We start from the raw sequence: 26535 nt of genomic DNA on the forward strand, positions 1-26535 counted from the left end.
TACAAGTTGTTGAAAAGCTGTAACAAAATGACCACTACTCGCAAGTGTTCAAGAGAACTTACTTTAATGTTGAACTTGTCAGACAGACTCTTGACAAGAGAGTTACACGGCAAGTTAGAAGGTCAGCTGAGGAGAGGAAGAGAAAAGAAAATGTGTCAGAAAGACATCAACAAATGGTCAGGTTTGACGCTATGTGGTCTTGTGGTATGACACTCTTCTTCGGATTGGAAGGTTCTGGGTTCGAGTCGTACTCTGTGCAGCGCATAGTTGAGTCTTTGGAAAAGGCTCTTTATTCACATTCTCACGGTAAAATGAGTAGCCCTACCTGGTCGTTAACAGCATTGTCTGTCGGAAAAAATGTAATATTGCCTAACAGACGTTTTTTCTCGTCCTAATTGTAACCTGTTGCTGTTGGACAGGAACTCTCTGTAAAGTGCTTTGAGCACATTTAGTGGATATTGCTCTATATAAAAACTCCGCCATTGCCGGTCCCAAGCCCGGATGAGAAAGAAGGAGGGTTAGGCGTAGGGCCAGCAACTCCACCCTGGACAACACAAGCCGCTACAGAAACGTCGACGAAAGAAAACCCAATTACTATTGTTTTGGGAGAGGAAGGGTCTTTGCGACACATGACGCTTTGCAGTGAAAGCTGAGAGGAAGCTACAAGGCCGACTTTCCTTCTTTCGACCAGAACCATCAACGTCGGAACATGGAATGTGAGGACCATGTATGAACGGGAAAAACCAACCAAGTAGCAGCAGAAATGAAAAGCTACAACCTCACACTGCTTGGAATCAGTGAGACCTGTTGCACCCAGTCAGGGCAGAAGAAACTGATCACAGGAGAGCTCTTACTGTATTCCGGGCACGAAGAAGAGAACGCTCCACACACAGAAGGTGTGGCACTCATGCTGTAAAATCTGCACAGCAGGCCCTGATAGGATGGGAAGCACACGGACCGCGAATTATCGGAGCTTCCTTCAGAACAAAAGTGAAGAAGATCACAATGAATATAATACAGTGTTATGGACCAACAAATGAACATGACGAAGACGTAAAAGACAGCTTTTACAACAGATTGCAGAATGTCCTGGCCAGGTGTCCAGAGAAAGATGTGAACATTCTCATGGGTGACATAAACGCAAAGATCGGAACAGATAATACAGGGTTCGAGGAAGTGATGGGAAAACATGGACTGGGAGTAATGAACGAGAATGGGGAGAAATTTGCAGACTTCTGTGCTATGAATAACCTGATCATTGGAGGTAGCACTTTCCCCCAAAGAAGAATACATAAGGCTACATAGGTATCACCCGACCTTGTTACCGAAACCAGATTGACCACATCTGCATAGCTAAGAAATTCAGAAGGTCCCTGATGGATGTACGGGTGAAAAGAGGAGCAGACGTTGCATTGGACCACCACCTGGTTGGAGCAAGGCTGAAATTAAAACTGAAGAGAAATTGGATGGAAGCAACGAAAAGAGAGAAGTACAATGTCAATTTGTTGAAAGATCCAGATACCCGAGGAAAATTCAGCCGGACTCTCACCAATATGTATAAAGTATTAAAAGATCAGTTTTTGGAAGAGAGCAGTGTGGAAGATGATTGGCAGAAAGTGAAAGCAGGACACAAGACAACCTGTCAGGAAGTGCTTGGGCCGATGAGACACCACCATAAGGAATGGATTTCAGCCAAAAGACTGCAAAAGATCCAGACAAGGAAGCAAAAGAAGGCAGTCATAAACAATTGCCGACAAGAGCCACAAAGGCAAAGGCACAGAAAGACTTCACAGAAGCCAACAGAGAAGTTAAGAGGAGTGCAAGAACAGAAAAGTGCGAATACATTGACAGCCAGAGAAAGCAGCAGCCAGTAACAACATGAAGCAGCTGTATGACATATCAAAGAAACTGTTGGGGAAAAGCAACAAGCCCGAGCGACCAGTCAAAGACAAAGAAGGAAACACCATCCTGGGAAAGGAACAGAACTAAATAGATGGGCTCTTCACTTTGAAGAGCTTCTGAACAGACCAGCTCCGTCGAATGCTCCAAATATCAACCCAGCTGATACAGACCTTGACATCAACTGTAGACACCCGACTAAAGAGGATATCAGGAACGCCATCAAACTATTGAAGAATGGCAGGCAACTGGGCCAGACAACATTCTCGCAGAAGCTTTAAAGACGGACTAAAACGACCACAGAAATGCTTTATCCTCTCTTCAAGAGGATCTGGGAGGAGGAAGAAGTACCAACAGAGTGGAAGGAAGGGTACCTCGTCAAACTGCCTAAGAAAGGGACCTCAGCAATTGCAACAAATACCGAGGAATAACGCTTCTGTCAGTCCCAGGAAAAGTCTTTAAGAAACTTGGAGAGAATTAAAAGTGCTGTTGACCCCCTCCTTCGCGACCAACAGGCTGGCTTCCACAGGAATAGATCATGTGTCGACCAAATTGCAACCCTACGCATCATAGTTGAGCAATCCTTGGAGTGGAATTCCCCATTGTACATCAACTTCGTTGATTATGAAAAAGCGTTTGACAGCGTGGACCGGGAAACCTTATGGAAAATATTCCGCCACTATGGGGTTCCAACAAAAAATAGTCAGCCTGATCCAAAGTTCCTACGAGGGAGTGACCTGTCAGTAATCATGGGGGACAACTTACAGATAGCTTCAAGGTGAAGACTGGAGTCAGACAGGGATGTCTTCTGTCACCCTTTCTCTTCCTTTTGGCGATTGACTGGACAATGAGGTCAGCAGTGGCAGGTAGGAGAAATGGGATTCAGTGGACATTGTTCGACCAGCTCGAGGATTTGGACTTTGCAGATGACTTGGCCTTGCTGTCCCACAATCACCAACAAATGCAGGACGAGACAACAGAGATAACAGAAAAGTCATCACAAATCGGACTCGGGGCCCATTAGGGTAAAACAAAGGTCCTCAAATTAACACCAATAGTAAAGAACCAATCAAACTGCACGAGAGCGAACTGGATGAGGTTGACCACTTCACGTATTTAGGCAGCATATTAGATAAACAGGGTGGCATAGATGCAGACGTAAAGGCAAGAATTGGCAAGGCGAGGGTATCATACTTGCAGCTTAAAAACATCTGGAGCTCCAAGGTGGTGTCAACCCGAACCAAAATAAGATGTCAAGTCAGTCCTTTTGTATGGAGCGGAGACCTGGAGGACCACGAAGACCACCACTGGAAAAGTACAGACCTTCATCAATAGCTGCCTCAGAAGGATCCTCAAGATTCACTGGCCAGACAGGATCAACAACGCAGACCTGTAGCAGAGAACAACTCAAATGCCAGCAGAAGACGAAATCAGACGCCGCCGATGGAGATGGATTGGGCACACCCTGAGGAATCCAACCAATAACACCTCTAGGCAGGCGCTGAGATGGAACCCCCAGGGAAAACGGAAGAGGGGGCGGCCTAGAAACACTTGGCGGCGAGACCTGGAGGCGGACATGAAGAGGATGGGACACACCTGGGGAGAGTTGGAGAAGATGGCCCAGGACAGAGGAAGATGGAGGACTATTGTCGACGGCCTATGCTCCACTAGGAGTGACGGGCATAAGTAAGTAAGCTCTATATAAAAACGCAAGTAATACGAGCTGATAGAGGACAATGACCGAAATAAGTGGCACAAGATAGAGAAAAAGCTGCATCCCACAAGTCCCGCATACGATCTCATGGTCATGGAAATGAGTGTGTTCAAAGTGCTTTACAAGGGGTCACAAGCCAACAGCAACACTCAACACGTAGGACGAGACATGACGCTAGTAAGGCTCTACAGCAACTCCAGCACGGTTTCCTCTAACTCCTCTGTACATGCAAAAAAGTTAGAGGAAACCGTGCCTTGCCATATCGACTAGATGGGAGGGGGTGGCTCGACTTTGTAATGCACCCAAAAGATACCTAATTCGAATATCCATCGCGTTATGTGGCCTTCAGCAAGCCACCTCTCTCTAGCTCACTTGCGGCGTTTCGCCCTGGGTTATTTCAGTCTTGCCTTGGGATAGACCCCAAGACCAATTTCAGCTTCAGGATGGAAAAAAAAAGCAAATTTGCTTTATTGATATGTAGAGGGAAATAACTTTATACATGACGTGTTACAAGCTATCTATGTGTGTGTATGGGGTGGGGGATGGGTGTGCGGGTGCCCTATCGCAACATTCATAAATTACCGCCGGTGCCAACCATTTGTAAATAATGGCGCGGGGTATTGAAATTATTTGTTTTTAAGGTTTTATGGCACTTGCAACACATTAAGCACATATCAGCGCCAGTAAAAAGGAAGACAATGTGATAGTCAAAAGTTCTAGAATTATAATTAAAGCACCCAAAGAAAAGGTAAGACAAAGGGGAATTTGTTCAAATAGGAAACGGATGTAGATTCCAAGAGCACACTATCACTATCAAAGTACGAAATTTGAGATCACCTAAAAGTCACCCTGACACAAGCACAGGTTCCAACTAAGAGTAAGAGGGATACACTCAATGTTTACAAATCATACATAATCGTGTGAACAAAACAATACAGTGCATAACAGAGAGATGATTTACAAGGGGAAAAAATATCATCTCCCAAAACTCTGCATTTGTCTGTTTCCCCTCCCAGCTAGGGTATCCGGCCAGGGCCTGGACAAAATCAAGTAATCTCATTCCAAGACAAAGACAGAAAGCATGTTGGAAAACATATATAGAGGGATAGAAGACACAGTATCAGTATCAGTAAGTGCCTCTCTATCCTCTATGTGAGGTAAGGAACCAGACCCAGCTTTTGATTAGAACGAATGGCGAAGTGATAAGAATAAGTAGAGAGGTTTCGGTTATGCAAAACGGCTATGGAATGTGTGAGTGTGAGTGGTAGTGGTAGACAGATCTGCTCACGATAGCATAATATAATATGTAACTGTAAATATCACAGTAAATCATCAGTGGTCGAAATCACCGGGTGCATAAGAAATCCTTTAATTATTTAAAAACATTTTTACATTGGCCGGGTGAAATTAGTTCGAGGAAACCGTGTCCGGGGTAAAAAAAAAAATAGTTCGAGAAAGGGATGGAATGATAACAAAGAATAATAAGGAAAAAATTCGGGACACCGTGCTGGAGTGTATATAATTAATTTTTCCCCCTCTTTATTTCGTTTGTTTGTTTGTCTTGCAGCTATCTGGTCTTATGGCTTGACACTCGACATCTTACAGGAAGGTCCTTTTTTAAAAAAAAACCGAGATAACCCAGGCGTCAACCGCAGTACAGCGATACAAATGGGGCAATAACGGTTTAGCGTTGTGCCGACCGCAGATAAGTGGAAAGTTATCTTTATCAATCCGGCCCGACGTATACTTTTGTGCAGGTCTGATAACCCAAATTGTTATAGGCTCATTGTTATAATGGAAATACCCTCAACCTTACTCGCTCAATCCTCTCCGGGTCTGCCGGCACTTGAGGCGATGCAAGGGATCTCCAGCTGGTCCTGTCAGCAGCTATTCTTGGGGCCATCTCGAGGGATAGACCTCAACCTTACCTTAACCTTAATTCTCTCAGCACCAGGAGGCGCATAATGGGACAGCGTAGCTCAGCGGCACGGTCTTTGCTTCGTATACGAAAGGTACCGAGTTTGATTACCCGCTGCGCTGTGTGGCCTTGAACAAGTCACCTCGCCCTAGCTCAATTTACGGCGCTGCGCTGCGGCTGACGCCTGGGTTATTCCAGTCTTCCCTTGGAATAGATCCTAGAGACACATTCCCCTTAAGGGTTGAATAAAGGGAATTTTATTTTATTTATTTTTTTGTTTCAAGGCCTGAACAGAGTTTCCCTTCATAATTTGTAACAGTCCCTTGCTTTAGTTCTTGTTCGCTGCCAGGAGTAAGTTATAATATTATGCCAACATATATTCTTTCCCTCTCCACCATTTTGCGCCATGTTGTTCTCTAATTCCTCCTAGTGTCCATCCCATCGCTATAGAGCACAATCAAACCCATTTTCCTTTCTCCATACATGTCCAAGCCAGTTCCATCTCTTCCTCTTAACCATTACCATCTCCGTTCCTGCCAGTTCTACCAATACTCTCAAACCGAGCTGATGTCGCCGTCTCAACTCGAAGTATATATCAATGTCCATTACATGGTTTTTTTTTTTAAAAAAAAAGCTTTTATACAGAGCAATATCCACTAAAGTGCTCAAAGCGCTTTACAAAAGGATCCCTGACCAACAGCAACACGTAACATATGGGACGAGACATTTTTCCAACATATACAATGCTGTTAACTGCCAGGTACTCACTTTACTCCTTAGTACGGTGAGAGTATGTGACTAAAGAGCCTTTTCCAAGGACTCAACTATGCACCAAGAGAGGCTCGAACCCAGGACCTTCCGATCCAAAAGCGAGTTTCATACCACAAGACCACATAGACCGTGCAAATCAAGCCCATCATTTGCGATCGGTTATAAGACCTGCATATACGGTCACATCGCTCCCCGTTTACGCTACGCCCACATCTTTACCAGCCTGTCCACCGTCAGGGTCCTCGTCGCGACACCAACGCGTGTGACTGGTCGTGAGTTGTCGCGAGTACTCACTCACTGCAACCTTTATTATTGTTACAACGTGCACGACCAGGGACAGTCCTTTGATTTCATTACACTCCAGGTATGTGAGTTCTCTTTTCTTTGTGCTGAAATCAACGTTTACATATATGCAAGTCTGACAACCGGACCCACTTATGGGCCTGGTTTAACTTTGTTGAAATGAACAATATTATTTTGTGTCATTTTTTTTTTTAGATTTCCATTACAACAATAAGCCCATAAAGTTGTCAGACCTGCAAATAAGTGCACGTCGGTTGAAATTAAAACCGTTTATTTGTCTACAAGTTGATATTTAGTCTAAGCGTGACCCATCGTCTCAAAGCGGTATTATGTCGGATTGAACTGGATGCTGGAAATTGAAGTTATAACCACAAACATGTAGCTTGGGATTCATTTCTAATCGTTATGGAAGGGAATAAATACACGTTCTAGTCGTTATAGATGGGAATAAATACACGTTCTAGTCGTAATAGAAGGGAATAAATACACGTTCTAGTCGTTATAGAAGGGAATAAATACACGTTCTAATCGTTATAGAAGGGAATAAATACACGTTCTAATCGTTATAGAAGGGAATAAATACACGTTCTAGTCGTTATAGAAGGGAATAAATACACGTTCTAATCGTTATAGAAGGGAATAAATACAATTTCTTATAATATAAGACCACGGTTCGTGTTTCTTATCATTTTAATTATAAATTCTCTTTTCAGATTCATCCCGACATAATGCCGTTAGGAGACAGTAATGGCCATATTTGTTTTCGCATCTATCTATCTATTTATCTATCTATCTATCTATCTATCAATTTATCTAATCTATCCATCTTATCTATCTATCTACCTTATCTATTCATCTTATCTATCTACTTACCTACCTACCTACCCATCTATTTTATCTATCTTATCTATCTATTTTATCTATCTAACTATCTATCACATTCTATCTATCTCATTATCTATCATTATCTATCCATCCTATCATTTTATCTATCCTATCTATTATATCTATCTATCTATCTATCTATCTATCTATTATCTTATCTATTTCAATTTATCTACATATCTACCTACCTACAAACCAACCTATCTATCTACTGCATTTTTCTCACCTCACGACAGCGTTGTTTCGGCTGGGTGTTTTTTAAATGTTTTTTTATTGTTTGTTTTTTTTTTTTTTGTCTTTTTTTTTTTTGGGGGGGGGGGGGGGGGGGGTTCTTCTTCATCGGGGCTAAGTTGATGATAGGTCACAAAATTCTGTATACAAATTAAGTGTTATGGTTTAAGGTTTGAAAAACCTTACACAGGGCGAATACAAATAAAATCAAGTTATTATTTCTCGACTCAGGTGTGATACAATACCTGGTCATGGACAATGACGGACATTACAAGTACAAGAGTGCCAATAGAAAAAGGACTCTTGAGAAACTACTTGTAATGGACTTAGTATAATTTTGGTTCCATGTTGCCTGAAAGGAGGGGTGGGAGGGAGGGGGAAGGTGGTGGATAAATGAAGCATTGTGAAGCACATAAATCATGGGGGAATCCACAGGAAAAGGCCGTATCAATGTTCATCATGTTTATTTAAATTCGATTTACTTTGTTACTGGTGGATAAATTAATGAACAAAAAATCGTTAATATTAATAATAACTCCATAAACAAAAGTAGACAAAGAACGCTTTTTTTCAATTCCCCTCTTAAGCCCACAACAAAAACAATTGTGACATAGCGCCTTGTTCCGGTATTACTCGTATAATATCAGGGTGATCTCGGCACTAACTATATTCACTCCTGAATCATCAAGTTTTGTTTGAAGTTATCCATCCCATTGATTGGTTGAACAAAATGTACAATCGTGGTCATTGTGTGCATACACATGTACAAATAGAACGAAGTTGACGTCATTCAGACTTTTTGTTATTGTTTTCTGCCATCCATGTTTATGAGTAGTTCTCACTAAACTGTATTAACCAGACTATTAAAGTTCAAGGTTACACATAGTTTTGTGTGTTGGTTCATAATACTCGAATGAATGTTATTTCTTACAGCGGCTATATAAAAAATACAATGTATAAACATAAATGCGATTTATAGAACACCAATTGGATTCAATAGTCTGATGTCACGTCGCCCAGCAACGGCGAGCAGCGTAGTTCTAAACAAAGAAAATCGGTACTTTTTATTCTTCGTGCTGGCTAGAACTTTTCATGTCATGTGATCAGAATGTTCTAAAGTCAAAACATGATCAGATTTATAATGTTTATCTCCTCTGGATACACTTTTTTGCTCGTCGGAGAAATATTTCATAAGGGCGTCCGCCATTGTTCCGATAGTTTAGAACCAGTTACTAAGTTACCATGGGTCATTACGATGGAAGTGACGTTACGACTGTTGAGTCGTATTTCCAACGAACGGCCTCAACGGCGCATGACAGGACATCGTTGACACAATAATTTAAAGAAAAGAAATGTTACAATTTCAGATGATTTTAATTATTCGGCTATGACAATGTGGTCTAGTGGTATGACACTCGCCTTCGGATCGGAAGATCCTGGGTTCGAGCCTCGCTCGGTGCATAGTTGAGTCCTTGGAAAGGGCTCTTTATTCACATTCTCTCACCGACTCAGGTGTAAAAGGAATACCTGGCCGTTAACAGGGTTGTCTCGGTCCGAAAAAAAATTTGTAGCATCGCCTAACAGGCGTCAGGTTTCGTCCTACATGTTAAGCATTGCTGTTGGTCAGGGACCCCTTGTCAAGCGCGTTGGACCAAATGCGAAATCACGTGGTTTATAGTTGAAATTATATGAAATATATGACATCCATTAACCTGGGGTGTACGTATATGCAGGTCTGATAACCTAAATTGCTATGGGCTCAGTTTTGTCATGGAAATATATACTCTCAAAACAACGCAAGATACTGCACTTCGAAACAACGCTAAAACAAATTCATAATTGAGTTTACGGCAATCAGATAAGAAAAAAAAAAAACAAAAACAAAAAAATCAAAAAAAAACTTGAGCTTTTAAATAATGCAATGTCCACTAAATAAATGTGCTCATAACGCTTTACAATGCGTCCCTGGCCTACAGCAATGCTTAACATATAGGACGAGACATGACGCCTGTTAGGCGATATTATATTTTTTTTTCAGATAGAGAGAACGTTTAATCTGGGTTCAGTGAGAGAATGGTAGGAAAGAGCCTTTTCCAAGCACATAACTGTGTGCCACTCAGAGCGAGTACTCGAACTAAGGACCGTCCGATCCGAAGGCCACTAGAGCACAGCCACACACATTTTCACACATTGCATTGTTCCCAATTAAATTTAACTCGAGTCTTGATTATTTTTTTTTTTAATGTTTTACCACAAATTCAATTTCTAGCGTTATATAAACAGCCAGACAAAAACCGTAGCCATCGTTAACTTATAGCCTGACACTGATCAAAAAAATTACGTCAAAAGACAAGTCTTTGGCCGCAAAAAAAAAAATCGTGGTTTTCAATAGTTAACCAATAATCAACTTGTTTCTTGATCAATGCTAACGATAACCACTAGAGTACTCACGCTTAAATGACGTCAAACTACAAGAGGATCCGTGAGACCGGTACCGCATAAACTTTAGTGAACAATGAAAATTGAGTGAAGGATTGAATGTAACCAATGACGCTACTGCACTATCAAGTCAATTTTTTAATCTGAAATTGTGTGCGAGAAAAACTGTTCAACTAACTGTGGTCATGCTTTTGTGTAGTGAGAAATAGGAGGAAGCACGCACCACAACTAGATATGAGTTGACACGAGTCGATACCACTAGATCTACTCAGTATCACTAAACACCGTTCCGTGTTTAATTAAATTAAAGTGGTCTGAATTTTTACTGTTCCTTGTTATACATACAGAAAGTCTATATTTTTAAAAGCAGAGACAATATGGATGTCGATGCAACTGGACGGAAAAACGTATTTCAGATGATGACCAACTCTTCTCTACAATAAACGTTATCCTGCAAAGTGATCAGAGTCCACGATTGCGTAGAAGTAAAACTTTTTGTCATCTAAAATGCTAAAAACTTTCGAATAATCTCGAAGATCCTGGTAAAGGGTATAAAATTTCCCTTTAAATTATCGCTGACTAAGAATTGGATGAACCCAATACTTCTTTGGTTTTTTCTTTTTCCGAATGGAAAGTGTCAAAGCACAACCACAAGCAACCTCTGTCACATCCAGTTTTGTAATGATCGAGACAAGGCCCTACAATGACGCAGCTGGTAAAAAATCGACCAACTATTTAGTTGTGCTGAGGTAAGACATCAACTCGACAACACGATTTCAATTTTTCAGTTGATCAACTTAAAGTTGTAGTGCGGTACCGGCCTTAGCCTATTAACGATGGCTACGCCAAAACCCACCAGGAATTATCTTTTGACGTCATTTTTTAAAGGTTTGTGCATCGTCTAGTGAGTTTTGAAATATTGAATACAACTCACGATTTGTTTTCTTTTGTGGCCAAAGACGTGCCTTTTGGCGTCATTTTTTGGTCAGTGTCAGGCTAGTTACGATTGGACGTTCAATTAGCTTAAGTTATGATTGTGACGTTCAAGTGTCAGCTAATAACGATGTCGATAAACCTGTTTGAAGAGGTTGTCCAAAATTTCCTAAGGTAACTGTTAATGGATTTGTTTTTAAATGACAATTTTACAGCGGCGAAGTCTCAGGTTTGAGAGTCGTTTTTTGTTGTTTTTTTTGTTTGTTTTTTTTGTTGTTGCCAAGATGAGGGTCATTTAAATCGATCGATATTTGCAGGACGAGTTTTCTGGCCAAATTTTTAAATATGGGATTTTCCAGAGTACGTAGTACGGCTGTTTATGGGCTCTGACCTGAAATATCTAAAACACCATCGCACTCGTGAACACAAAACAAAACAAACCACCCGCGATCGTCTGTTAATTTGTTTGTCATTTGACTCCCATTACGGTGTTTAGTTAAAAAGTCACGCTCTTGAATTTAATACAAATTTCAAAAGATAGAGTAAATGAGTTTAAGTGCATTAAAACACGCACGAGATGGCAGGTTTCTTAACTCGTTACATCCGTGAGTTTACTGTCATTGATGTAGGACATCTATAGAAGGAATGAAGTTAACGCCACTCAGCGCTTGGTTATTGTTTTTAGACAGCCTGTCAGTGATTAGTTATTACTAAATTATAATATCAATCAGACTATAAACGTTAAAAGTCACACGCAGTTTTGTGTGTTGGTATGTTTAATTTGGCTGGCGGATGTTGTGAGAATTTTACTTAAACTCATACCATAAATACAAGACCTCACTTATTTAACCAAGATGGCATTCAAATCGTCATGAATAGCGATAAGACCCACGGATCCAGAATTTATCCCCGTTTCTATTACGCTAAACAGACAAAAGCAATTGCTTGCTATCCTTTAGATAGGACTCACATTTTCTCACCACACTCAGATGTAAAATAAACACCGTTAATGTAAAATTAAAAGAGGAGTTCGTCAAGGATGTATCCTCTCTCCATATCTATTTAACCTGTACACAGAGTTTATCTTCCGTAAAACCGAGCACATTCCAGGTATTGTTATTGGAGGTAGGAGGATAAATAATCTGAGATATGCAGATGATACAGTATTGTTGGCATCGAACGAGACAAATCTACAGATCCTTGCAAATCAAGTAAACCTGAACAGTACAGCAAAGGGTCTAGAGATGAATGTTCAAGAGACGAAGTTAATGGTCATGTCAAAGAAGCCTGAAAAAAGCGCAAAAATCCAAATTAATAATCAAAACATCGAACAAGTAGATTCTTTTAAATATCTTGGACAGACAATGACCAACAACGGAAAGAATGAGCTGGAAGTGAAAAACAGGATTGCTATAGCTAAGTCGAGGTTCAGTCAACTGAATAACATTTTAACTTCGCAACAAACGCAGATGAAAACGAGAATAAGAATACTCAAATGTTATGTCCACTCAACACTTCTCTACGGCTCAGAAACATGGAACTTGAACAAACAAATAGAGAAAAGAATTGAGGCCTTTGAAATGTGGACTTTCCGTCGCCTTGGAAAAATCAGTTGGAAAGAAAAGAAAACAAATCAAGAAGTCTGTGACATCCTTGATATCAGACCGACCCTAATGAAAGTAATAAAAACAAGAAAACTTAAGTATTTTGGACAGGATTGTCGGCAGCCGAATGCAGTCAGCAAGCTGTCAACAGGGAAGATTGGCGTGTCATTTCAAGTCGACCTCAACCCATGAGATGACACTGGAAGAAGAAGAATGTAAAAACAAAACAAAAAACAAACAAACACGGACCGGATGCAGCGTCATTGTTTCTGTCGAAATAAGAATATAATACAATATAAAAGCGCCAAGCGAGCATCATGTCAGGTCATGCCTTGTCCTACATATTGAGTATTGCTGTTGGCTTTGGACTGACCCCATGTAAAGTGATTTGAACTCAATTTAGTTGATTGCGCTACATAAGAGTCCACGTATTTGTTTTTAAGTGAAAACATTATTAAGTCTATAGATAGTATGCGCTTGGCTAAGAAGCTCATAACATTGCCATCCGGAAGTATAACGGACCAACACACAAAACATTGTGTAATCATGAACTTTTTTAGTCGGGGTAATACAGTTTAGTGAGAATAACTCAAAAACGCAGAAGGCAAAATACAATAACAAAGGCTTGGATGACGTCATCTTCGTTCTATCTATACAGTTGAAAACATAGATATGTGCTGCTATGTTGTCTAGTGGTATGACACTCGCTTTCGGATAGGAAGGTCCTGGGTTCGAACCTCGCTCGGCCCATAGTTGAGTCCTTGGAGAAGGCTCTTTACTCACATTCTCTCACCGTACTCAGGTGTAAAGTGAGTACATGACCAATGACGGTGTCTTTGTCGGAAAAAAATTGTAATATCGCCTAACAGGCGTCATGTCTCGTTCTATATGTGACGTGTTGCTGTTGGTCAGGGATCCTTTGTAAAGCGCTTTGAGCACGTTTAGTGGATATTGCGCTTTATAAAAGCTCAATTGCTCTCAGCTGGAAAACGCCAATCTCGCCGTTAGAGATAATGTGGGAGTTTGATGAGGTGGTGCCTTTGTAAATCGTGAGTGGTTTATTAAGTGTTGAATGATTGGACTCCCTCATGGCAAGCTTTTACTCAATCACTCTTGTTGTGTTTTTGACGGAACACCAGAGTATTATTGTGGAATCACTCAACTCAGAAGCGTTAAATGATTACTTTTTTTTTTTTTAGACCCAGTTAAATGATTACTATATATGTGCGGAGAGAACAATTTATTACTGAGTATAAGTTAGAGTAGGCTATATACAAATATATCGCAAAAACATTGTAAGTAGAAAAACAGTATAAATAACTCAAATATAGAAAGTAAGGAACAAAGAGTGCATCCTTCTCCGGGGCATGCCACTCTGATATTTGTAAGCACAAATAACATTTTAAACAATGAACTTAATGAATAATAACTAATTAAGCTGTAACTAAAATCAATTAGCTAATAACAAAGGGGAGCAACTCTTTCCTAGCGTAACTCGATGTTTTAGTCCATAACAACCCCATTGAACAAATCACCACACATGATGAGGTGATCAAACATTTCACGTCGGGAATGAATTTCTTTCAACTTACCATTATTTCTCCCATTATTCGTCTGGTTATGACCAGGCACTCGACACTTTCCATCGTTTGAGCAGTTAAAAAAAAATAGCGAGCTTTAACATAGAGCATTAGCCAAGAAATTAGATGTGATCAAAGTGCTTTACAGGGGTTAACAAGCTAACGGTCGCAGTGAAGGTGTCGGTGATGTTTACCTTAGTTATTTCTTTCTTCTCTATAAAAACACCCGGAGGGCTTTGCAATGTTTGTAATAGGCTTCAACAGTCGTGACGTCACTTCCCTCGTAATGGCGCATAGTAACCTAGTAACTGGTTCTAAACTATCGGAACAATGGCGGACGCCCTTAAATGAAATACTTATCCGACAAGCATAAAAGTGTATCCAGAGGAGAAAAACATTATAAATCTGATCATGTTACGACTTTTATACATTCTGATCATATGACATGTGAAAAAGTTCTAACCAGCATGAAGATTAAAAAGTACCGATTGTCTTTGTTCAAAACCAAGCTGCCCGTGACATCAACTATTGAATCCTATTGTAGAAGTTTCTCTGATAAAACTGATCATCTCAGTGATAATGGCTAATTTAAAACGTAGCTAATTCAACCGATTAATTCCTTTAAAATGTTTAATTACCGTTTAAAACTCCCTTCATTTACAATGGGCTACACTTGTTAGGTTCCTATCGACGTGTACATATACGCAGGTCCGACGTTCGAACCCACTTATGGGCCTAGTTTAACATTGTTGTAATAGACAATATTTTGCGTAATTTTTTTGTTTTTTTTTTTGTTTTTGAGATTTCCATTACAACAATGAGCCCATAATTATCAGACCTGCAAATAAGTGCACGTCGGTTCCTATGCTTGAGACCCATGATCACAAGTACAAAACAATATTTGTAAAGACAATCGTGTGCTTTATATAAAAGGAGGCCGCAGAAATGTGGTTTCTTAGAAGGTTGTTAAGAATCTCATGGACAGAGAAGAAAACTAATGAAGAAGTATTAGAGCAAGCTGAAACTAAAATGTTATTAATTCGTACAATAAGAAAAAGACCAATGCAATTTTTAGGACACCTAAATCGACATAAATGTATTGAACATCTTGCTCTCACAGGAAAGATAGAAGGTAAAAAGAGTTTCAGAATTTTCCCCAAAACTTCACATCCACCCAACACAAAAATAGATTTTTCTTACTCAAACAGAAAATTAACAAGTACATTCTATGGATAATATTGTTCAGCAAAATGAGATCTACAATACAGTGTCAATACAGTTTTTATGACTATAATAACAAATTTTCTTCAAAGTTTATGAGAAAAAAGAATAATAAGATGAGAAAGTTGTTGTTTGCATTGTAACGAATGTGGCGATTTTCCTGTCGTTGGTAAGGAAAGGGCTAAAGGGAAATTTTGCCTCCTTTATTCGGGAACAAAATTTTTCCTTTGATAATAGTCACGTGTTTTAACCATGAAAATAACTGCAACAAAGCAGAGATTACTCAAAATGCTCCAAATTCACAGGGGCAAAGTTTCCCCTTTAGGCAAAGTCACCCCATTTAACGGTATTACGATCAGAGAATGTAAGGAACATCCTCCAAGAAAAACAACTTCGGGCAACCGACATCGAGACTCAAACCAGTGACCTTTACAGCTAGTGTCATGCCATAAAAGATACAGTTTTCGACCACAAGTCTTTTATAAAGGCTGGAGGATAAGTTTGAAACACACACACACACACACACACACACACACACACTCTCTCTCTCTCTCTCTCTCTCTCTCTGTGTGTGTGTGTGTAGCCTTTACAAAAAACAATAGGCTGACACGGACCAAAAAATACGTTATAAAACAAGGTCAGACAACAAAAATACGTTATAAAACAAGGATAGATCACAAAAATACGTTATAATACAACGATAGATCACAAAAATACGTTAAAATGCAAGTCCAGATCACAAAAATACGTTATAATACAAGGCCAGATCACAAAAATACGTTATAAAACAAGGATAGATCACAAAAATACGTTATAAAACAAGGATAGATCACAAAAATACGTTATAATGCAAGGCCAGATCACAAAAATACGTTATAATACAAGGCCAGATCACAAAAATACGTTATAAAACAAGGATAGATCACAAAAATACGTTATAATGCAAGGCCAGATCACAAAAATACGTTATAATACAAGGCCAGATCACAAAAATACGTTATAAAACAAGGATAGATCACAAAAATACGTTATAAAACAAGGATAGATCACAAAAATACGTTATAAAACAAGGATAGATCACAAAAATACGTTATAATGCAAAGCCAGATCACAAAAATACGTTATAATGCAAGGCCAGATCACAAAAATACGTTATAAAACAAGGATAGATCACAAAAATATGTTATAAAACAGGGCCAGACCACACAACTCACGAGTTGTATTCAATAGTTCAACCAATGGGATCATTTGTTTCATTGAGCATTATAACTATATAACGACAACTCGCAAGGCGCTGCACTAATTTAAGTAATGATGTCAAAATATAAGTCCTGGTTTCAGACTATAACTTAACGAAGGCTACGCTCTGTCAGTCAGGCAAACAAGTTTTGTCAAGACTTTTTTTTAAAAGACTCAAAACTCACCTTATCAAGAAAATTGACTTTTAATAACTGTATAATCTCGTGATTCACGCCAAATGTGCGGTTATGTGGTCTTGTGGTATGACGCTCGCTTTTGGATCGGAAGGTCGTGAGTTCGAGCCCCGCTCGGTGCATAGTTGAGTCCTTGGAAAAGGCTCTTTACTCACATTCTCTCACCGTACTCAGGTGAAAAATGAGTACCTGGCTGCTAGCAGCATTATCTCTGTCCGAAATTTAAAAAAAACTATTATCACCTAACAGTCGTTATGTCGTGTCGTCCTACAGGTTACGTGTTGCTGTTGTCCAGGGAGCCCTTGTAAAGTGATTTGAGCACGTTTAGTGGATATTGCCCTATATAAAAGCTCATTTATTTATTTTATTAAAATGTTAGATCGGGTGGGTTTTGTTTGAGCGACGTTGTCGTGTGGCGACGAGGTCTTGAAATGGCCGATAAAATAATTGGGTTTATGAAGCGCTTGAGGTTTTGATCATCATCATCATCATCATCATCATCATCATCACCATCACCATCATCACCATCACCATCACCATCATCATCATCATCATCATCATCATCATCATCACAATCATCATCATCACAATCATCATCATCATCATCATCATCATCACAATCATCATCACCATCATCATCATCATCATCATCATCACAATCATCATCATCATCATCATCATCATCATCATCATCATCATCACCATCATCATCACCATCATCATCATCATCATCATCACCATCATCATCACCATCATCATCATCATCATCATCGGCATCATCATCGGCATCATCATCATCATCATCATCATCATCATCATCATCGTCATCGTCATCGTCATCATCATCATCATCATGTTTTACACCAAAAAAATTGGCCTGAAAACTCATCCTTCAAATACCGATCGGCTGAAATGACCATCACCTTGTCAAAAACTCTCAAAACCTCCAGGCGGTCTCAGGATGGCCATGGCAAGAAAAAAAAAAGAAATCGTGATGAAATAGATATCCTCCTGTTCTTCAGATTGGGGTCCCAATAGCTCAGTTGGTAGAGCACTCGCTTCACACGCAAAGGAACCGAGATCGATCATAGGGTGCAGTCGATATTTTTTTCTGAGCCCCCTGTCTACCCAGTAGTGAATGGGTAGATGTGTCTGTTAGATTTGGCGGAAAGTTCATTGCGATAGAGCGTCCTATACAAAGGATAGCAAAAAATTGCTATTGTCCGTTTCACGCTATAGAAACCGGGATAACCTCCGGCCCCATGGGCTAAATGGCTCTGAAGGACTACCATCAGGTCTATGGAACCAAAGTTTATTCATGTTTCTATAGCGTGAGTCGGGCAATATCAATTGCTTGAAAACCTTTGGAGAGGACGCTAGTCTATTGCAAATTACTTTCAGCCACATATAACAGACTAAACTACCCATTCAATACTGGGTGGACTGGAGGGGTCATAAAAAAATATCTAATTCATCCAGGAATGCTCAACCATCTGAGCTATCGGAACCCACCTGAAATAGATAAAATAAAATTCCCTTTATTCGTCCCATAGGGGAAATTTGTCTCTAGGGTCTATTCCAAGGGAAGACCTGAATAACACAGGCAACCGCCGCAGTGCAGCACCGCAAAATGAGCTAGGGCGAGGTGACTTGCTCCAGGCCACACAACGCAGCGGCGAGTGAACGAATCGGTACCTTTCATTGTACGAAGCAAAGGGTGTGTCTTTTTTACGAAACCCCACAAAGTTATGGGAAGTAGGTAGCAGTGGGGAGTGTACCTGGGACTTAGGGAAGTGTACACCATTGGGCAGTGAACCTGGGACTGGGTTTCGGCGAATTTCGTAATAAAGATATACCGTGAAGCAAAGACCGTACCGCTGAGCCACGCTGGCCCCAGATATGGCGGAAACCAGAATAGATCGGTTGTCCACCCATTTAACACAATCGAAAATAGATCAAAGTCCATTAGAGGGAAATCACTCTCGTCAGTTCACGGCTATTCGATCGTCAATTAATTGAATTGACTTTTAACCTTTTCCAGACGGGATTCGATTTCACTCTCATCGTATCGTTATCATAATATCGTATCGTTTTCATCAAGAGAGAAGTGACAGCGATTTTACTTCGGTTCTTTTCGGCTTTGGTCGATGATGATGATGATGGTGATAATGATGATGATGATGATGATGATGATGATGATGATGATGATGATGATGATGATGATGATGATGATGATGATGATGATACTGTTGTTGACCTTGATAATGATGACGAAAATAAAGATGATTCTGCTTTATCATTAGCCACATCTATCTCATAGAATACCGTAAACATCTTGACCGGTTTGGTAGGCGTAAAGGAAATGAAATAGTTTACCTACTTTGTCACCAATTGGCCACACTTTACGTCAGTAGCTATATTATCATTGTCTTTAATTCTGATAACTGAACGCAATAATTAATTATGGATTTGATTTAACGATGTTGCGCACTAGACAACAACTTGCGTTAGTTTGATAGTATTTCCATAACAACAATAATAGGATCAAAGCAATTAATTTTTTAAATAAGATTTGTATTATGCGTACATGTTCGTCTTGACCACATAATCGCACATCTATCTAATCTTATCCAAGGCCAAGTGTCAATATATTGTTTACGAGTTTAACTTTCAGCATTTAATTATCTAGACGCAATACCTGTACTGGGCGATGGTCTTGTGGTATGACACTCGCTTTCGGATCGGAAGGTCCTGAAGTTCGAGCCTCGCTCGGCGCATAGTTGAGTCCTTGAAAAAGGCTCTTTACTCACATTCTCTCACCGTACTCAGGTGTAAAATGAGTACCTGATCGTTAACAGCGCTGTCTCTGTCGGAAAAAAAATGTTATATCGCCTAAAAACATGCTCTACAACAAACTGTTCATTTTCGTTTCTACCCGTGTGCAAAAAATGTCAAATCACACCAACTACGCATGCGCACAAGCCACAACGCTTAACGACAGTTCCGTGACTGAATGGGAAACAGAAATCGTGACATCACACCTTCCTCTGTTCCGGTTCAAAATTCATTGGAAGTGTGTAACCGGTTCTCCACCGGACTAGTAAAGTAGTAGCGTATCGCTACATACCTCCAAATTCATTTCGTCAACCCAGCTTCGAAAGTCTTCCTCCGCCCTAAGAACTGTTTCATAGCTACCTTCAAGTTTTGTTACTGGAAAATGGAGGACGATGTCATCGCTGGTCTCGAGAACTGCCTGACAATTCCAGCAGGCATAACTGTTCCCAAGTTTCCATCTGCACATATTTATTTGATGCAGTTCTGCCATGTCCTGTTAAGGGTCGATTTGAGGAAAACTAGTATTTCCCGGCATGGTGGAAAGCATGCATTCTTTTGTTGAGATATTTTATGATGTATGTTTCCTCCTCTTGGTATTTCCCTGCTCCACATGTCTCTCCATGGTCCGGACTAACAATGAATAGATTACGTTGCACGTTGAATGATAAGATGGCATTAACTATTTTAATAACAGGATATATATAATGTGACCCATCGTCTCAATACGGTATTGTGTCGGAACGACCCATATGCTTAAAAGCCGAATTAAATGTTAAACTGGTCAAAAATATAGATTGTTGGCATTAGCATAATAAAATATGGTATCCATTATCCTAAATAAAACATACATAAAACTCAACGCAAGTCTGATATTTCTGGCTATAAATTCAATTTTCAGCATCTTAACCAACCCGACTTAATACCGTTTTGAGGCGAAGAGTCAGATATGGGCAGATTCATACTATTACTTGGGGTAAAAGAGCGAGAATGAATGATCTTCATTGACGACCATCATTTATTTAGGCCAGAAAACAAGATGCAATCGCTCTGAAACCAGAAGATCTGTTGTACGATGTGTGTACCCAGTCCTCCGTGGGATTGGCGTCACACTTCCATGGAGATTGGAACCAGTACTTTGACAGCACATTATAGTTGTTCCCTATCATACAGTATGCATTCAAACAATGACTTCATTTGTTCCATTGTAAGAGTTGCCAGATTGCCTTATTTACGCCCGCGTGTATGTGTGACCAATCGTATCTAACTGGTATTATGTTTGGGTGAACCAAATGTTTAAGGTTTATTGTTCATGTTCAGCTTCATTTGTCAAATTATGTCTGCTTTATATTAAATAATAATATAAAATTAATTTTTCTGTTTTTTGTTTTTTTGTTTTTTTTTTTTTTTTTGTTGTTGATTTTTTATTTTTTATTTTAATTTTTCTTTTCTTTTCTTTTTTATTTTTGGTGCTTTTTTTATACCAACCATGAAGTTTCAGTTTGACGTTGTATGGGCTGTGAAAGAATTTGATCTCTAACCTTACAGTCAATGCCTTTCCATCTGACCATCTTACTTCCTATTCTCTCCCTCCCTCCTTCCTCCTCCCCCTTTCCCCCCCCCCTCTCTCTCTCTCTCTCTCTCTCATCCCCCTCTCTATCTCGCTATCTTCCCATCTCCGTCCCTCCCTCCCTCCCTTTCTTTCTTTCTTTCTTTAACTCCATCTCCCTTCTTCACTCCCTCTATCTCCCGCCTTTCCCCCTCTGCCCCCCCCCATCCTATCTAATGATCTCATTACCCGCAATTAATTTAATTTGAGCATTGTATGACGTATGTTATATTATACTTACTCTTGTTATCATTATATTACAAACCCTTTACACACCGGATTCCATTTGAGTCGACCCGTCATACTATAAACTTGAGCTTTTGTATAGTGCAATATCCACGAAACGTTCTCAAAACGCTCTACAATGGGTCCCTGACCAAAAGCAACACGTAACATGTAGAACGGGACATGACGCCTGTTAGGTGATATCACAAATAATAATAATAATAATAATAATAATAATAATAATAATAATAATAATAATAATAATAATAATAATGATAACAATAATAACAATAATAATAATAACAATAATAGTAACAACAACAACAACAACAACAACAAAATAATAATAATAATAATAATAATAATAATAATAATAATAATAAATAATAATGGTGATGATAATGATAATAATAATGATAACAATAATAATAATAATAATGATAACAACAACAATAATAAATAATAATAATAATAATAATATAATAATAATAATAATAATAATAATAATAATAATAATAATAATAATAATAATAATAATAATAATAATAATAGGCAGTTTAATACCGGTTTGAGGTGGCAGGCCACATTAACAAATTTTAATTATTATACCCAAGATGACAAAACCAGCTGAAGCTTTCAATGCGTTCTTGTGTGTAGCCGATTAAACAAACCTACAGGGCTTATAATGCCAAAATACCCTTTCTCATTTTTGCCCCCCAAAAAAAAATTAAAAAAAAAAAAAAAGATTAGAAAAGAATAGGAAAAAAAAAGCAATTAAAAGAGAACAACAAAAAAACAAACAACAGTACAAAACAGAAAAAAAAACAACACAAAAAAAAAAGAAAAAAAAACAAAAAAAAAAACAAAAACAAAAAAAAAAAACAAACAAAACAGCCCCAGAAGAAAACAACACCAAAGAACACCAAACAGACAAGGAACAAAACAAGAAACAACTTTTATAAAATCAGTCCATTAAAATCCCCCTCCCTCCAGTTCTTCAATCCAAGACACTAATCCAGTTGAGGAGGTGTTTTTTTTTTTCTTCTTTTTTCTTGAAATCTGAAAAAGTTTGTATGAAAAAGTGCCAGACAAATCAGAAAGAATAAAAAAAAAACAAGAAAAAACAAACAAGAAAAAAAAAAAAAGACCATTCCAAACAATTACGTTTAATTTTGTACAATGATATGCAGCTATGTGGTCTAGTGGTATGACACTCGCTTTCGGATGGGAAGGGCCTGGGTTTGAGCCTTGGAAAAGGCTCTTTACTCACATTCTCTCGCCGTGCTCAGGTGTAAAATGAGTACCTGGCCGCTAACAGCGTTGGCCCTGTCGGAAAAAATTGCAATATCGCCTAACAGGCGTCATGTTTCGTTCTACATGTTATGTGTTGCTGTTGGTCAGGGACCCCTTGTAAAGCGCTTTAAGCATGTTTAGTGGATGTTGTGCTATATAAAAGCTCGATTAAACTATACATTTTTTTGCTTGTTTGTAGTTTTTTTCTGGTACTGAGTCGTACACACCTTTTGACATAATTTATCTTACTTCAGTGCCAGCTCCCTAATCTGTCACCCTTGATATCCTTAAATTTAGGATTTTTGGGACACATTTCGGGTTATCTGTGCGGCTATGTGGTGTTGTCATAGGAACGGAAGGTCCTGTGTTCGACTCCGGCTCTGTGTGGTGCATAGTTGAGTCCTTGGAATAAGGCTGTTTACTCACGTTCTCTCATCCTATTCAGGTGTATAATGGGTACCTGGTCGTTAACGTTATCTCTGTCCGACAAGATAATTGTTATACACCGCCTACAAAATATTACGTGTAACTGTTGGCTAGGGATTTGCAAAGCGCTTTGAGAACGTTTAGTGTATAACACGGTATATAAAAAGACCAACGTTTATTTAATCATTCATTATAATTTGAAGTAAAATCAACCTGGTCATTTTTGTTTATAAAAAAAAATGTTTTATTTGATTTCAGCAAAATTAACAATGAAAACAACGCAAATATATGTGTATGTATGTATATATATATATATATATATATATATATATATATATATATATATATATATATATATATAATATATATATATATATATATACATATATATATATATATATATATATATATATATATATATATATATATATATATATATATTCTATTTTATCCGATGGTATTTACAAACCTTATCACGTTGTTAGTTCTCTAATGAAGCATCCAAGTGGGTTATTTGGATAAGACCTTACAGCGTCTTATCATAACATCATCTTATTTACCCCTAATGATAGGCTATGTCTATTATCCTGCCTTATTATGTTTACAATATCCACGGATTGGATCTCTTTATATCCATTATACTTAGAGATCTCATCTGGGGCGTGGAGTGGTCGAGTAGTTAAGGCATGGCCCTGTGACCCGGAAAGTCCCGGGTTCGAGCTACGCTTCAGGCACGTTCGTTTTTGTTGTTTTTTTTTTCCCTTGGGCAAGATTATGAACCCCCCAATTTACTCACTTTGGACTACACGGGGGATTCCCGTTGACATCAAAACATCCTGTATGATGGTTTATCTATATACGTTTTTGGAACGCCTAGGCGACTGTATCTAATTGGTTTCAATAGTCTGATGTCAAGTCGCCCAGCAACGGCGGCCATCGTGGTTCTAAACAAAGACAATCTGTACTTTTTATTCTTCATGCTGGCTAGAATTTTTCATATGTCTTGTGATCATAATGTGTAAAAGTCAAAACATGATCAGATTTGTAATGTTTTTTTTTTCATCTCGGTACGCTTTTATGCACGTCGGAGAAATATTTCATAAGGGCGTCCGCCATTGTTCCGATAGTTTAGAGCCAGTTACTAAGTTACCAAGCGTCATTACGAGGGAAGTGATGTTACGACTGTTGAAGAGTATTGGTAGCGTGACGACAGGGCGTAATTGTTTTAAAGAAACATTATATATTTGTGAATGACCGTTTCAAGGTGGTATTACGGCGGATGAAATAAGTACCGGAAGTTGAATTTATAGCCACAAAAATGTAGAACTGAACAAGTGTGTATGAAAGATGCCGGTAATCAGGAGGTCTGAGGTTCAATCCCCAGTCGAGGTCGACTGATTTTTTTTGGGATGGTTATTTTTCTTGTATAGTTTTTTTCTTTCTTGCTTTGTCTGGCACCTTTCACACACACACACACTTGTGTTCAGTTCTTACACCGGTGCCTGTTCCTTAATTTCTTAATTTGATACAGACGTCTAGACACAAAAATGAATAGTTGGATTAATTTCTAATCGTTTTTGTGGAGGATGATTATGTATCTTTATTTTACATTGAAAAAGATTCAGAAGTTCATATTTCTCGCTCATCATTTAATTGGTAAATTCACTCGTGAAGGTCCTAAGCCGAAACATCTGGAGACAAACTCGTTTGAGACGGAAGGGCTTCTCTACATTTCATTGAGTCTATGAAAAATATGCCTCAAGGCATATCTCTTTCCGGGATGACAAACACACACACACATCCACACACACACACACACACACACACACATATATATATATACACACACACACATTATATATATATATATATATATATATATATATATATATATATATATATATTATATTATATATATAAACAAAAACCATGAAATAATAGTGCTCAACCTTTCGATAAAAGGAGCTATTTATAAACATTTCATCTGATAATTATAATTATATATATATATATATATATATATATATATATATATATATATATATATATATATATATATATATATATATATTTCAAAACCTGGAACGTGTAAAGACAGCAAAATACATTGGCATTGAGTTTGCTAAAAACCGTATATGGAACGACCACACATGTCACCTGGCTTCAAAGGCAAACCAAACAAGCGCTTAAATCACCCGACATTTAAAAGATGCCCAATCACAACTCAAACCCTTGCTTTTAAAACTATCGTTAGACCAATTTTGGAGTATGGCAGCTCAATTTGGGACCCATATACAAAGAAAAACATCGACACCTTAGAAAATATCCAAAGAAAAACAACAAGACGCATCACAAACACATTCGATCCTTTCTCAAGTGCGTCTGAAATATCACAACGGATTGGCCTTGAACCTCTGGAAAAGAGAAGAAAGATAGATAAACTTAAATTGTTCCAAACGATCTACTACAAACATTCGTGCCTTAAACTTCCAAACGACATCAAAGATATCGGCACAAGAAATACGAGGGGACACACAGCAAGAGTAACCATCCCAACATCAAAAACAGACGCCCACATGTATTCGTTTTTCCCTTCCACTGCCCGACTATGGAATAGCCTCCCAGCTGAAGTGGCTGAAAACGGTTGCCAACATGCCTTCACGCGATTGCTAGAGTTCAGAACGTGACTTTTTAATCTATGTGTTTTTTGTTTTTTTTAAAATTAGTATTATGTGCAGAGTTTTAGCAAGTTTAAAATGTAAAACACTCCAAACTGTGGAGTGATCCTCGACAATATTGGAGGTTTCCACAAGACGAAGAAGAAGAAGAAGAAGAAGATACATATATATATATATATGTGTGTGTGTGTGTGTGTGTGTGTGTATATATATAAGAGAGAAGCTTATGAGAGATAGATAGATGAGTAGAAGATAGATAGATGATAGATAGATAGATAGATAGATAGATAGATAGATAGATAGATAGATAGATAGATTAGATAGATAGATAGATAGATAGATAGATAGATAGATAGATAGATAGATAGATAGATAGATAGATAGATAGATAGATAGATAGATAGATAGATAGATAGATAGATAGATAGATAGATAGATAGAAGAAGAAGAAGAGATGAGAGAGAGAAAGAGAGAGAGAAAGAGAGAGAAAGAGAGAGAAAGAGAAAGAGAGAGACAGACAGAGAGAGGTGGATAAGATGGG

General features: G+C 38.6%; 1 protein-coding gene across 1 annotated transcript in view; it reads left to right on the plus strand.

Annotated features, from left to right (window-relative positions):
* Window positions 1-6538: 6538 nt before the first annotated feature.
* The window catches only part of LOC144957987 (uncharacterized), a 115188-nt gene continuing 95191 nt past the window's right edge, over window positions 6539-26535 (plus strand). Inside the window, exon 1 of the mRNA XM_078889559.1 lies at window positions 6539-6666. The gene's annotated coding sequence lies outside the window, so the exon portion shown is untranslated. The remainder of the gene's footprint in view (window positions 6667-26535) is intronic.

This window comes from Berghia stephanieae, chromosome 12 (genome assembly GCF_034508935.2).
Source record: "Berghia stephanieae isolate SIO BIC M18660-M18661 chromosome 12, UCSD_Bste_1.3, whole genome shotgun sequence".
Lineage (NCBI taxonomy): Eukaryota > Metazoa > Mollusca > Gastropoda > Nudibranchia > Aeolidiidae > Berghia > Berghia stephanieae.